This window comes from Heliconius melpomene, chromosome 7 (genome assembly GCF_056956725.1).
Source record: "Heliconius melpomene rosina isolate 202511_hmr_F chromosome 7, ASM5695672v1, whole genome shotgun sequence".
NCBI classification, from domain to species: Eukaryota; Metazoa; Arthropoda; class Insecta; order Lepidoptera; family Nymphalidae; genus Heliconius; species Heliconius melpomene.
In genome coordinates, this window is record NC_140395.1 from 2,021,005 (window position 1) to 2,037,229 (window position 16,225).

General features: G+C 33.2%; 1 protein-coding gene across 11 annotated transcripts in view; it reads left to right on the forward strand.

Annotated features, from left to right (window-relative positions):
• tou (bromodomain adjacent to zinc finger domain 2B toutatis) overlaps positions 1 to 16,225 on the forward strand; it is a 64,494-nt gene that overhangs the window by 10,831 nt on the left and 37,438 nt on the right. For all 11 annotated transcript variants that reach the window (XM_085188271.1, XM_085188273.1, XM_085188276.1 and 8 more), the window contains exon 2: positions 6,582 to 6,706. The gene's annotated coding sequence lies outside the window, so the exon portion shown is untranslated. The remainder of the gene's footprint in view (positions 1 to 6,581; positions 6,707 to 16,225) is intronic.

The following is a 16,225-nucleotide window of genomic DNA, read 5'->3' on the forward strand; positions in this document are numbered from 1 at the left end:
TACAATTGCAAATATATTTGCTTGTTAATTATAATCATTTACAGTAGGTGTTTATCGTACGCCACGTTTCTTTGTAACAATAAATTCGCTGCGTGCACAACAATCGATACACGTTACTCGCTTTGTTTTCATTCCGCTGACGAGTCTTCCGTGTTCTCGAAGGTTCACTTTCAGATATATTTTTCGTAATATTATAAGCAAGTATTAATTTACGGTAATGACGATTATTTAGTACGTTTTTTTTTTGGTTAACTAAAAGTAATTCCTGAGATTATAGCGTTCATTCGAACGAACTCTTCAGATAACAATTATATTTAGAAAATTTTATTTATTAATCGTACATTTATGTCTTGTTGAACTAAAAAAAATGAGCACTATACTGAAACTCTGTCAAATGAATATATGTTTAGATATCTGCCTAGAATGTATGTATTAAGTTAATAGTAACTATGTATGTAATTATAACGTAGAATTGGTCGTTTTTGTAATTCTTATCTAGAGGTGTATACCTAGTTCACAAATAATGGTCTTCTTATACATTACATCGGAATTTATTAAAATGAATACAATTATAACCTTTTCGGTAGGTTGTACTAATTGCACTTCGTAGAGTTATTAACAAACTTAAATTGTCTTAAACTATTAAGCAGCTTCACGCTTTTTCACGTATATAGCTGGGTAGAAATTGTGGATCGGAATGTCTTAACGTAGTGTTATGATACTCCGTTCCTCATTTTCCCCCAAATTTCGTGACAATAATAAAAATACACTATAACAAAACAAAAATATTACTGATTTCCTAACAAACAAATAAAATTTACTTCTAGTACATACAAAATGACGAATGTACACTCAATGTTCGTATTTATTTAATAAGCTACAGTATTTTGCCATTTGGACCGTTAACGAATGTCGTGTTCACTTTGCAATACACATCGCTTACTGCGAATTGGTGCTTATGGATTTGTATATACTGTAAACGGGAGGGTTGTAAGTTCGATTTTCACTCGGTTCACAATGAATTTTGGGCAGTGAATGGTACCGGAGTGTCTTAACACTAGGTTTTCTCTGCCTACCCTTTTATTTGTGGGATAAAACGTGAAGCTAAATAAATAAACACAGAAAAAATAACAATTGACACTTAAGTGTTTTATATAATTTTTGTGATTGTCGCAGTTAATGAAGTAATATCTCGTTACTAGCGGACGCGCGCAGCTTCGCATGCGTATTTAAGGGTGAATTCTAATAACCCATGAAACATTTGTTCAATGAAATATTTTTAAGAGTCTAAATTTCAAATTTTATAACAATCGGTGGCGATTTAAAGATTTTTCCATACAAACTCTCAACCTCTTATTTGCACCCATAGGGGGTGAATTCTAGAAAACCATGAAACAAATGTTCAATTAAATATTTTTAAGAGTCTAAATATCAAATTTTATAAAAATCGGTAGCGATTTAAAGATTTTTCCATACAAACTTTCAACCCCTTATTTGCACCCTTAGGGGGTGAATTCTAGAAAACGATGAAACACGTGTTCAATTAAATGCTTTTAAAAATCTAAATTTCAAATTTTATAAAAATCGGTGCCGATTAAATTTTTTTTCCATACAAACTTTGAACCCCTATTTCACCCCTTTAGGGTTAAAATTTTTCAAAATCCCTTCTTAGTGGATGTCCAGATTACGAAAGTAAACTTTTGTCCAAATTTAACGTTTCTACCATCAGCGGTTACGGCTGTGCGTGCGTCTTACCTCAGTCAGTGAGGACAAGTCCTTTTATATATATAGATTACTTATTGTATGCTAATATAATAGAAGTAAATTGCAAGAAAAAAATATTTAGTTCAGAGTGTATTCTTTGCATAAAAGAGATGTCTTATTCAGTACACTTCTTTGATTATGGTGTTCTGAGCGCGCCAGTTGAGTACAAAATCACTTCGCCAATGTCTCGTTGTATGGAGAACAAATATTTCTTGTTAAAAACATAAGGTTTAGTTATAATTTATATAACGACGCACACTATACAGCCGAGGGCGACGACTAATTGGAGAAGTCATGTTAAATCAAGGCCAATTAATTTTTTTATCTGTGGCTTTATGCGCATGGAGTATCTGTATAATTGAAACAAAAAGTAAAAACACACAAGATTATCTGTGACTGTGTACCGAAATAGCATTTATTATATTTAAAAATGCTTTCAGATTTGCATGTTGCAAAACTTTGATATTTTTTGTGTGTTCACGTAAATCTGATATTAAGCGGAGTAAGCTGAGAGAACAAGTTAAGACGAAGTTTTCCACTTTTCGTTAAGTTTCAAAATTAAATTAATAATAAATATTTAAATGGCTTGTTAAAAATTATGTTAGCATGTTAATTCTCTTTACTCGTTCATTTTTATAACTGCATGTTTCTGGCTGTATAAGTGCAGTGTCGTAGCCAGTTAATAAAAATTACAAAGGGTCCAATTTCAAGCGGCTGCGTTTGGGGGCAAGTTTTTGTTCTGCCCTCTCTCTCTAACACAACACGTGCGTAAAGGACAGCCGATTACACCAGAGACAATGCGTGCGCTTTATTTATTTTTAATCCCACAGATTATGTGTCTGTCAAAGTTTTATTATTTGAACGAAATTATGGTATACGATGGAATAAAATATGTTTTAATTTAAATAAACTTTATGTTGTTATCAATGTTTACGTGTTTTTTTTTTAATTCAAAGTATAATTGCCGCATTTAGGGATGTAAATTCATGATGTAAGTAAACTAATATTAATTCTAGACAAATATATTTATTTCGAAGGATTTAGTGTAAATTAAAAACTAAATTGTCGTCTTATTTGATGTTTCGAATTCGGGCAGGAAGTAGGGTAGTGCTTTGCGGGAAAATACGGGAAGATTCTTTTTTTTTTAAATTGAATGTCATCACCGGCATTATGTTTCGCCGACCACACAGTAATTAAATTGAACGAAATGTAGAGAACAACGTTGCTATAAACAAACCTTTTGTTAGTCCCGTTTATATAAAGTAAGTAAATAATCATAACCAAAATTTATTTACCATTAATAATAAATATAGAAAGTACACACACACACACAACATTTCATTTGTTCAAACTTCAAAGCTAATACGTGGTGTGGTCAATAAAATGGCGTCGGCCGTTAGTTTGTCATATTGTGATTTTGATTGATCGTCGCCCCAATAGGGGACTGGTGGGTTTTGATAAGAGGGCTGCTGTGACATTTACTTGGGTAGGTACGGAGCTGAAATGGTGATGGCGTTTTTGAGACAAATTTTAGTTGCTCGAATGTTCTTAAACAAGAAAATGTTTAATATTATATGTGTATATAAAATGGAGTATGTAGAAGTAATAATAAGGTCAGTCGTGAGTCGAGTGTTATTTTTTTTTATATATATTTTTCTCTTTCTCTTCTTTTCTGCCACTCAACACGCAATGCCTCCAGAATTCGGCGAAATGTGGAGAAAGTAAGTTAAAGTCATGTAAGTAAATAAATACGAAATTTAATTTTATTTACTTGATTAAAATTTTAAAAAGACCAATTTAAAAAAAGACCAAGACTAAAAGACCTTTAAATTTATCTGTATACATAAATAGTATGTACAGTAAGTAAACACTTTCAGAATAAAATTAAAAAAAACCCTTAACTTGGCTATAATTTCTTCATTGTGCCCAAAAAGGCTCTTACATTCGACGAGAAATTTGATATAAAGCAGCCCTTAGTTATACTGCGAGGCTTAGATTAGGGTACATACATCACCACCCTCCGGAGTATTATTTAGATGAATTGTTCCGTATTTATTGCTTGGGCATTGTCTTTTGTTAGACATTTTATCGCTATATTGTGTTTCTGCGTTATATTTGTTTGTCTTAAAAGCTGTGTGGCTGCCTTAAGTTAAGGTGTGCATATTGGGGAACGGAAGTGTCTTAAAAATAGGTTCCCAGGTTCCCTCTGCCTACGGAATACAGTGTGAAGTTAAAAAAAGCTGTCGTGATGCAGTTGATTACACAAAATATGAAGTTGCCATCCAAGGGATATCAATTAGTAGAGAAGTGGTAGGAAACAGTGGTTAAGTTACTGTTTCTTACCTTCACTCTTCTGCATTTCCACCGTGCTATGCGGGAAAAAGCCTCAATTTGGATATTTTTTTAATTATATACAGAATTGATTTTTAAAACTAAAAAACTAATTTTCAATATAAAAAAATATGATCATACAAAATTTAATTAATAGTACAAACAAATTGCAATAAACAGGCTCAATATGGAAAATTACTTGAAAAATAACGTTATTAGGTGGTAAAACAGTAATAACTGTTCATCGCCCCTCCGCAGGAAGCGGCAAATTATGGCGAATGTAGCCCCCAACGATTGAAGGGGTGCCATGATTTCACATTAATGCTTTTGATACCTTTTTTTGAGTGTAAAGAATTGGTTGATTTTTTTTTACTTTTACATAAAGTGAATATAGTGAACTGGGAATAAATTTAAAATATTGACTTGGCTCGTAACTTATAGTTAAATAAAATAAATAAATCAGCTTCACGCTACCACAGTAGAGGGGGGACCTAGTGTTTAGACACTCCGTTCCCCATTTTCTGCCGAATTCTGGAGGCATTGCGTGCTGAGTGGCAGAACTCAGCTAGTGCTATTTATTGTTACTCTCTTTTTATTGTCTGTATTAATATTATGTAATTTAAAAAAAAACTGGCAATAAATAAGATTATTACAACACAGAATCCACAACGCAAACATGAGATGAGATGTTCGCGAAATAAAACGACCGCCATTATTGATTGTCAACTGTCCCCCCCCCCCTCCCCCTCCCCCGCCGGCGGGTAGGTGTGAGTGAGAGAGGTCCACTTTCTTGGCAGTACTGTTTGTGTGCATTAATACGGTAACGCCCTGTTATTGGTGTAATAGAATTAGGCTGCGTTGTGAGTTGCGACTGTCGGGGGTTGGGGCGACTGTCTTGTCGCAGTTGTTTTACAAGCTGTTTTGTCGTAATAATACTTTACTTTACGTTTGTACTAATAATACTTGTGGTATCATGACATTTGTCATGTTGTCAGTTATACGTAGCTTAGATGACAATATGGTATCATTGAGGTGGTCTGATGATGGAACTAGAAACTGAGTATTGGTCTTTCAAGGTTCCTAATAAACCACTCGATTCTAGGCTCACATAATTTATAGCTGCGACCATATTTTATAGCACTTGTGGCACTTGATCTTGGCTGAGTGGTTTTATACACCCCATCCGTCTTCATCAATGTAATATTTTTTTTTCTATATACAAAAATATAATTTCATGTGTGTTTGAGTGAAAGGTGTTCTTTATCTTTAACTTGTACATATATACATTTATGAAATGTTGTTCTTTTACGCTATAATAAGCATTAAAAATTTTATGTTCTCATTTTTAATACAAAATTTGACCAACTAGTTGGCTTTTATAAAATTATAACCTTCATTTATTAATTTTGAATATCTTGACCTGTTAACGTCAAAATTAACTTTCTCTTCTCTTTATGTTCGTTTTTTATGTTTAATTTTTAGTGTTATATTTGGTAAGGCTATGCTAAATTCCCTAGATGGAATAAAATAATAATATAAATGTTTTATTATCTCGCATATAGTAAGGATAGGTAGAGGGAATCTAGTGTTAAGAGACTCGTTTTCCAAGCACCGTCTAATGTTTGAGACATTGTAAATAGCTGCGCAATGTCTTGTTACCAGAGCTAGGCAATGAAAATAATTTATAATTTTCAGTGGGAATTATGATTTCAATACATTTTTTTTATTATAAAAAGTAATGGCGATGATATTTCATAATAGAATATATTTAATTTATCGGATTATTATCGCAAAACGACCACGTGTGCAGGTAACCTTATTCCTTCGCCATCAAGAACGTGACAAGCCTACCTGGATGTTGCGAATTCAAATGAGGGGTGCGTTCGTTATTTGTGTATAGTGACAGCTTACGTACCTACCACTACCTATTTTGTGTATAATACAATTGAATTTGTACCCGTGACCCTCCGTCAGGGGTCCGAGCAGAACCGAGGTGTATTGTTGCGTCTGTGTGTATTATTCCCTAAAATTTAAATTGATGATTTTTGTTAACTTATAATATTTTATTAATTGTGGCGTTGGGTTCCGCCACTCTACATGCAATATCTCCGGAAATCATCGCAAAGCGAGGAACGAAAGTGTCTTAACACTTATCCTCCTATGTGCAGGATATAGCGGGAAGTTAAAAATATTTTAGTAGTTTGTATGTATACAAAATATTCTGATAATACAAAAGATTATTTATATCAGTCTTATCATCTTTTGTTTTGATATGTACCTAACACAACAGAAAGCAATAATCGTGATATTGAAAGAAATAAGTTAAAAAAATCAAACAATTTGTTTATTTCGAGTTAATAATAGTTAATTAACCATTGTTTTTGACAAAATTCAGGTTATTTATAAGTCCCTCTATAAAAACTGCCAAAAGAAAATGATCTTTTTGTTTCTCTGATCTTTATTTATTATATTTTTCCTTGTTCCAGGTGCATTTGGATTGAGCAATGTGCATGTGACAGTGTAGTGTAGTGCAGTGGGGTGAAGTGACAAAGTGAGAATGTACGAGATTCGGCTCTCCGCCTCGGTCTCTGAATGATAGGTACCATTGCAGGTGAGGAAAATGTTACTTTTTTTATATATTATCCTGTTGTATTTTAAGTGATTTTAAGGTCTATAACGAGTTTTCTACAATTTATTTGTCAATTTTAGCCGCACTCATAGAGCATACTTACTATTTAACTCATATTAAGATGTTTTATGTCAAGGCAATCAAAATATACGGCCGTTTGTTCTTCGTTTTTGCCGCATATAGACTATCTTTGCCGCATATACTCTTCTTCTGGTTTAAATAGAATCATAAAATTTGACAAGTCAATACTTCAGTGCAAATAAATGTAGAGAACATTACATACACTTATATTTGTATTTCTTTTCATAGAAAATGAGTGGATACATGCGTAAAATTAAATTTAATTTTAAAGTTAATAAAAAAATGATACGGAACCCTAAGTACGCGAGTCACACTTGCACTTAACCGGCTTCTTTATGTTAACGGAAGTACTCATTATATTAATAAATTTGCTAAAGCGCTATAATGTCTCTTATAGAAAAGACGGTATCCTAGGGTTTCACAGCTGGTGTTTTTTCGAATTTTCGAATGAACATTTCTTAAAAGAATTATATTCATATCTTTGAAGGTTTAGCTGGGCTGTTGAGATTTTTTATGCCAACAGAAAATACTTACCAAGTTGACCAGCTTTCCTTGAAGCGCTATACTAATTTATATCTGAGATAAAGCTGTCAAGAGCGTCACAACAGGTATTCAGACCTTTAAATAATTTATAGCCTAAATGTATTCGAGTAATAATAACTATATGATAAAAATAGTTCCATCAAAATCCATCCAGTGGTTTTTGCGTGAAGGTACCTACATTACTACAGTACAAGCGTACATATAAACTTTTTTGGTTTCCGTTTCTTGCTCGTACTACCAAGATTTTGTTTTAATTTATATTGAATGTATAGAATTGCGCACCTTTACTGTTTTGTAATATTTATAGATTTATTAAAAGTGTAAAAACAAGAGAAATATTTTAGATAGGTAAAGTTTTTAAGTAGAAATTGTAGGCATAAATACAACTCTCTCTCTAAAAGGTCAGTCGTGGCGCAGGGGCACAAGCGTGTGACTGTAAGCGCGAAGCATTATAGGTTCGATTCTCACTCGAGGCACTGAAATATTTAATATTTTAATTTCGTCGCTCTGGTGTCGAGGCACAACGCGTCATTGGGCTCCGTCACTCAACACACAATGCCTCCAGAATGCGTCGGAAAATAGGGATCAGAGTGTCTTAGCGCTAGGTTCCCTCTGCCTTTCCTGCTGTGTGTGTGTCACGTAAAGCTAAACACTATCTATATAAATAAAGTAATTAATTTATCAATAAATAAGGTATTTCCGGTACCTCACAATATTCAAAGAAATATAAAATACAAATTTAATACAATCCAAATATACACGTACCTACTACTGAATTAATTTGCATGGGTATGAATGAATCACGCCAGCGCGGTGACTGGACTCGATGAATTACTTTTATGAGATTTCTATTTATAATATTTAAATATATATAAACATATACAAGATTAGTTTGTATGATAGAATAGTTTTTTTAATGTTTTATTTTTTTTTTTTTGATAAAAGAGAAATGGTGGCAAAGCCAATTTTCTTGAAAAAGTAAATGATGCTAATACTGTAATAATGTGAATTAAGGGTTTAGCGAAGTACTGTATTTCAATAGTAAGATTGTTATTAATAAATAATTGGAAATCTGTAAATTATTAACTTGAAAAAAATTAAATCGGTTAAATAGTTCTCCAAATGTGCATATTGCGCCGATTCTTCTCAGGTCTGAGAATTATAAAAAAATTTAAGATTATTCAAATAAATATATTTTTAAAAATATATATTTATTTGAACAATCTTAAAAAATTTAAACACGCGTGGAACACGTGCCTTTTTAATAACCACTATAAGTTGTAGTTTTGGTTATTGACTTTTTATTTATCTGTAGTACTTTTTTCTTATAATCTTCATAATCCAAACACTAATGGGAGATTTAAATACACAGTAATCGCATCATTCACTGTTCCCAGCAGTAGACTAAAAATATATATTCTATCGGCATTTTGTATAATTACGTAAAACTTCCTACGACGAAATTATTTTATACAAAAAGCTAGGTATATTGAATTATCAGTAAATTGTTATGTAATTAAATTAAGTTTATAAATTTGGATATTTCATCACACAAATTATAGGCTTCAGCCATGAAACGGTTATATTTAACCATACACTAAGCAAATAGTTAACTTTAACTGCGACGTTCCTAAGAAACCCAGTTGAAGGCTATTGAACTGTTTACGTAACTCCTCGTTTGAATGCATTGTAGTGTAGTAACATTTATGAAACTATTTTCTGAAATAATGCCACTTTATAAAATTAAGATTTCTCTTAAAATCTGTAGTTTTTGTTAGCTTGTTAATTCTAATACCGTTTTGAACTAAAATATAAATTCATATTATAGATTATATTAATAATATTATAACTTTGTCCTGACACCAGGATTTCTCTGCCTACCATGCTACACGCAATACGGAGGAAAGTGAGGAAAAAATATAATTAACGCAGATGTGGACGTTCAAAATGGGAGTTATGTTTTTAGCACGTAGGTACCTATATATGTCCGTCCCTTTATTCCCTTGTAACTATAAAACCAGTGAACCAATTTTGATAAATAAAACGTCGTGCGTTGGATTTGCCTTGATGGTGTGAGCCTTACTGGATATAATAATTAGGTTCATGCAGTCGGGTTTTATGTTTTACTCACATGTTTTTAAAAAGTAATTAACCTTTATTTGTACATAATTGTTCGTGCCATTTAACTTCAACTTCAATTTTCACAAATTCACCATGTAATTATTTTCTTATACGGATCTAAAGGTACTTAAATATAAACACTCTATTTAACACCAAGGAATTCTGTTTTTTAAAGCAATTATTTTAATTACTGAGAAGAGCTATTTTATTTAGCATTAGTTCTTATGATATATGTATGCAATTATGACATAAACATACATACAGGTATATACAATTAAAATCATTAATAATTATTAATATTATCGACATTTAATCAACTTTTAATTATTATAACACATACTGTATACCGTAATATTGATTATAATAATTTAAAAAAAGTAAAGGCCAAGTGAATTTCCCACTTAAATATACTAATTACATACTTAATTTTTGTTGTAGTTTTTAGTATTATTTCTAATTCGACACAGAATCGAACTATAAGCGCAACTATCGTGGGTTCGATTTACACTCGATGTAAAAGATTATTTTAACTTCCTTGCTTTAGTAATTAGTATTTGGTTCTTTTCGCCTTAACCTGCTTAACCTGCTAAAAATCAAGAAATCAAGAGGCATACGTTCTATAGGTACTTGAAGGGCAAGTCAATTGGATCTAATCCCAATGAAAAAGAACAAATGTACGTTACAAAACTGTTTCTACTAACCATCTAAAAACGGAGAGAACCTAGTGTTGAGTCATTCCGTTTTCCACGCACTACTCACTATTAAAATCAACATAAAATATAAATAGCTCGCTTTCATCTGAGGCTACGTCCGCGTGTTTTGAAGAAAATAACTAAGAGATGTCTAATCTCGAAAAATGGACTATCCAACAAAAATATTGTTTCGAATTCGGACCAGTAGTTCCTAAGATCAGCGAGTTTAACCAAACAAACTCATTAGCTTTACAGTATTAATATAGATTCTTAATATCCTAATGTAATACCAAATCAGATGTGAACTAGGTCCGGTAAAAGGGTCACAGCTGTTAGATGCATTGCTAGATGCAGGCGGTTGGGTGACGTCATTCAGGGCACGCCTTTGTACATCAATTGTATGGACATTTATTAGCTAGTCATTTCGTAGCCTCGTGTTATTTGGTCGGTAGATGTAGAATGATAGATTTTTGCTTTTGAATGGTATGGATGAGGCAAAGCGCGGCGTTGAGCTCCACCATTCAACACGCAATGCTTACAGAATTCGGCGGAAAGTTGGGAACGGAGGCGTCTTAATATCATCAAAGTGGTTAACTTAACACCAGGTTCCCGGTGTGTGCTCACAGCGTGAAGCTAAAAATTATTTAAAAATAATGGTGTTAATGCATTCATTTCTCTGTTTTGAAGAGACAAATAATTACTGTGTTGAAATCCGTCACTCTGAGGATCACAAAATTAGATGGAAAGTGGAGGGCCCCTGTGATCAAACGGCAGTGACTGCGAGTTGTTTATAACAGATGACCCATTCTTCAACAGTGTGAGGCTGTAATGGCCCATTTTAACAGTGTACTGGTGTATCGGTGTAAAGTGCATAATAAAAATATTTTAAAAGTTGCTAACTGGAATGTGTCATTTTAAGTTTAATCTGAACGTGAAAAATATATTTCTCTATAATGACTCCTATTACGCTTTTATTAATAACTGGATAGCAAGAGAAAACTTTACGGTCACAGCATCTTTCTGTTATCTATCCCTTCATACGTGTCCTCCTGAGTTCTGTCTTCTTTCCATGCCCTTTACGTGAACTACTCATCGATGTTGTCCTCTCGAAGTTCAACTGAGGTATCCAATACCAATATACCGGTATACCAGTAAATTCCAAGCAAAAGTTATACCAACGTTTTATTATATAAGTACTTTGCTTTATATAGCGAAACTTGCCAAACCTAATTAAATTTGAAGCAGACAACGCCCCGCACTGCGCCTCGTGGCATTAAGCTTCAAGTAATTTATTTAGATTAGCCAAATGACTCATTTTATATTGCAACACGTTTCTGTATAACATAAAATTTTGATTCGACTCGACTCGACTCTTTCTTCTTCAGCTTTCCGCTGTACGGCGCATGCCCGTGAAGGCAATGAGAAACTAGTGTCGATATACTCGTTACTAATTTCCCGCAAATGTTTCAAACATTGCGTGATAAATAGCGGAACTCAACACCGCTCTTCGTCTTAACGGAGTTAAGAAATGAAAATAATTAATTCCATCAGCGCTACTACGGTTTTATTTACTAAATGAATCATCTAATATTGCAACACGTTTCTGGGTAACTTAAATTTTTTGTAATTCACAATAATTATATCTATCTAAGGTTTTGTTTTTAATTTTTTATGTTTCTGTCTCATCAAAATCTAACAAACGAACAAATAGACAGAGACTGCTAAAACACTCCGTTCTCCACCCGAAGGCGAGATGTGCGAGTGGTACAACTCAACGCCACATTTTATTTTACCGAAGCGTTCTACTTCTGTTGCTGTGGGTATCGAACCCACAACCATCGTGTTGAAAATTAGACTCTATTTACAATGTTTAGTGTGAATGTTGAAAATTGGATAATTTGACAATTATACTATATATTTAGATATTATCTAGATAAATACTCAATTAATATTTTTTTATAACCGTCACGTCCTTGCTAGAGACACAAAAGAGGATTATTAGAGCCGTTACCGTCGTATCTACAATTACTTTACGGTGAACCGCCAATTTGCAGGCATTGTTCCAGTTTAAAAGGCATTAGAGTTGGTTAAATTGCTGTTTATATAAAATGTTATATATATACCTATACTGGTGTGACTGTAACGCGACGATTGTGGGTTCGATCCCCACTCGAGGAAGTGAAATGTTTTATTTCTTCGCCCTGGCTTCGCAAAGCGCGGCGTTGAGTACCGCCACTCAACACGCAATGCCTCCTGAATTGGTTAGAAAGTGGGGAATGGAGTGTCTTAACACTAGGTTCCCTCTGCCTACCCTGCTGTGTACGGGATACAGCGTGAAGCTGATTTAATTTTATTATTTATTTAACATATATACATACATTCATTTTAAACTTAAATACCCAGTTATTTATTGACCACTCCAAAGGTTATTGGCCCTCGCTAATCGAAAGTAAGCAACAGATAATTTATTATCACGTTAAAAGGACAGTTAGCGTTAAGAGCCTTTTTGCAATTTGATTTGCTAAAACTGATCGATCGACGTGTGTATGCAGGGTATTATTGTTGACCGACTTGGAAAGAGATGATTGAATTGTTGACTATTTTTTATATTATATAATTTTTATTTTTTTTATGTTTTATTAACAAAGAAACCCCATGCTAATAAATTATACTTTTGTTAATCACTTATTGTTTTTCTCAAAAATACAGTATACAATTGTAAATTATTATTAATGTTGTTTTAGAGCCATGGTGATGATACAGAGAGTAAAAACTAAAATTTTCAGAAAAGTAAAATAAAAAATATCTTAGAAAATCTACGCTCTGGTGTTGGTGTGTAAGAGGCGCGATCTTGGATGTTTTTAGATATTTATCTTTACTAATTTGTGTTTAACATACAAAAAAAAATCATAAATTTCTTAGCAGTGTAAAATAAAGAATATCGCCCTTGAAAGTGGTTAAGCTTTGCGGTTTTATAGCGTCAATATTAATTAATCTTTCTTATTTTTAATAGAATTTTAAAAAATCCGGTATGTCCATCAAAACAACTGAAAATGGATATAAATAACCCAGAATTCGGCGGAAAATGGAGAACGGAGTTCTTAATAGTTCTAAGTGGAGAGGTTCACTCTGCCATTGCAGGGTGCTGCGTGAAGAATACAGCGTTAAACTCTAAATATAAATGAACGTTTCCAAACTTATGTACATCTATATGCATATATTTGTACTGATATAGTTTCTCACGGTGCGGTTTCTCCGGCACCGAGTAAAAGCCGGGCCGGAGCCGCGAGACAATGAGGGGTCGTCAACCTGCGGTCACTATAGGCGTTGGGTGTCGTTCTCGAGATGTTTCGGTCGGTTGCCACTTGTGCAATCGTTTAATGACTTGGCCGACCAACTTGGCGGATTTGGATTTGTGTTTTTTTTAAAATATAGTTTTGCTAATCTTTAGATTTTATTGTTTTGGTAATAAATTATATTGTTTTCGATAGTTAAGTGAGTAAATAAATAAATCTGGTTCACGATGTATCCCGCATTTAGCAGGGTAGTTCCCCACTTTCCGCCGAATTTCTCGAGGCACTGCGTGTTGAGTGGCGAAATTCATCGCCGGGCATTTATTCATTCATTCATTAATTTCGTCTTGGTGTCAGAGCGAAGAAACAAAAATATTAATAAATAACAATTCATTCCCCCGAGTGGGGATCGAACGCACAACCTTCGCATCACAGTCACACTCTTGTACCCCGGCACCATGACGACCTCTCGATGTTATTTTTGTGTGAAAACCGTATATTGTAATATTTTAATCATATGGCTTACATCAATATGTTACATACTATATCTTACAATTTTTATCGGCGGCTTTGTCCTCAAAGTAAAATAGCAACAACGAATCTTTTTGTGCCCTCGGACCACAGAAGGTTATAAATATAGACGGTTATCGTGAACTAATATAACTCATAACAATTATCGCTAAACGGACTAAACAACACAAGAATTATTTTGAAATTTTAAATAATAGTTCAGGAGATAAACGCGTTCAACCAAGCACGCTTCATCTTTATAATATTAGTAAAGGTATATTTCTAGCAATGTCTAGAGAGTTCAGAGTGTGTATGTATGACAAGCATATTCGTAGAATGGAATCATTTAGCATGTGAACGGTGGGCGAGACCGTTAGGTGGCGCCTCGTGATGATGCGGCACTTTAGTGACACCGTTCGTTTTAGATTATGTTTAAAACTGCTTGAGTTTCTATTGTCTATGTTTTCTTAGTATTTAAATAATCTTCGTTTTTATCACTAACCGTACTTTATATTATACTACTCGTAGCCCATATCTTCGTTAACGTTAATTATAAAAGCGTAAAATTCTGTTTTTCTCTCCGTTTTCCTTAGGAATTTTGGGAAATCTTCGTGTTGCCCTACTCTCCCCAAACATCAGCGTTCTGCGCCGAGTAGTTCCGGTTGCGCCGTGTGCGTGTGTCAGTTAACCGTTCAGTTACAATTTGCAGCAAATTATTTTCCATATTTTTAAAGCCGTCTACCGTTTTTTGCCCAAATTCCAGATACTAGTCTTGACTCTTGACTGGCGGCATTATTAATGATGATCCGTGGTGGCCTCTATAAATTTTAATGACCTCAATGAATAATATACTTCTAATATAATACAAATACATTTATTATACAGTATGTATTTTATTTTTAGTAAAATTTTATTATAATAATGAATTTCAGACCTAGGTTAACATTTTGTCGATTAATACAGATCGTGGATCACACAATAGCTCCAGGCTCCAATATAAAAAGGACAAAAAAATATAACTTATTTCCATGAAAAAGTAATTAACATTTTCCTAGCTTTACGTTGTATTTCGTGTATAGTAGGCAATGTAGAGAATCTAATCCTAAGATACTACTCTCTTACATTTTCGAGAAATTGCGTGTTGAGTGGCAGCTTTTAACGTCACCCAACTTGTTGCAAGACCAAGGAAATATAACTCGCTCCCACAAGTGGGTATCGAACCCACAACCATCGTGTTTACTGTAAGATACAGTGACGGCCTCAATAATGAAGTAATAAATTATGATTTTTTTTATATATTATTTTGTTTTATAGTCTAAAATATAATACTTAATGTTACCCTCGTACTATAACTTCTAAAGTAAAGTATATTAACGGAACGCTTACTAGTAAGCCGATTCGCACTTGATCGGCTTTATTACTAAATACTATATTATCCTCTTTACTAACACCTGTAAACTGTCGTAGTGCAGTGAGACAGTCTTACAGCAGATTAGATGGGTGTTGATTCGATTTCTAGTCGAGGAATTATTATATTTATTTTCCATTTTCTGATCTGCTAAGACAAAACACGAGGTTAAGTTACGCGTCTAAACAAACAGAGATTTCAAATTAGGTAGAGAGAGAAGAACAGATCTCTAAAATTAAGAAACTAACTATAAATGTAGTACAGTTTAGTTCATCTCGCTAACGGTATGTACACTGAAGAATATTGCTCTTGGTATGTTAGATATTATGCAGGATTATTAAGCTTTAGAGTTAAGACCAGTGGCTCCTAAAGTTTAATAAGCTTGGATATTTGTAATGCCGAGATTATCGGGGGCATATCCAATATAAATAAATGTAAAAAAGCCTAAAACAATCATTATAATTTTTTTGTGTTTGTCGGTTAACGGCTTAACTAATTTAAATGCAATTTTCACAATTGTTTATGGCAAACTTCTCTTAAAAGTTTAATGTATATAATACAAACGTATATTTATATGATTTAAATCGTTTCATAAATAAAAAAGTTATAGGTATTAATATAGAGTATTTTTTTCGACCATATTGACTACAAAATAATTGAATGAAATTAATATGAATAAAGTTTTAATTTTAGAGCCCTCTTAATATACCCAGTTTGGGAAACACTGCTAAGTGATACTGACGTCTCATAGCATTCTTCATTTAACAACATGTTACTTGTTTAAAGGATCCACACAGGTACTTTGTATTGAAAATTCAAATAAAATGTTTATAGTAATTGTTGTGTGAAGTGT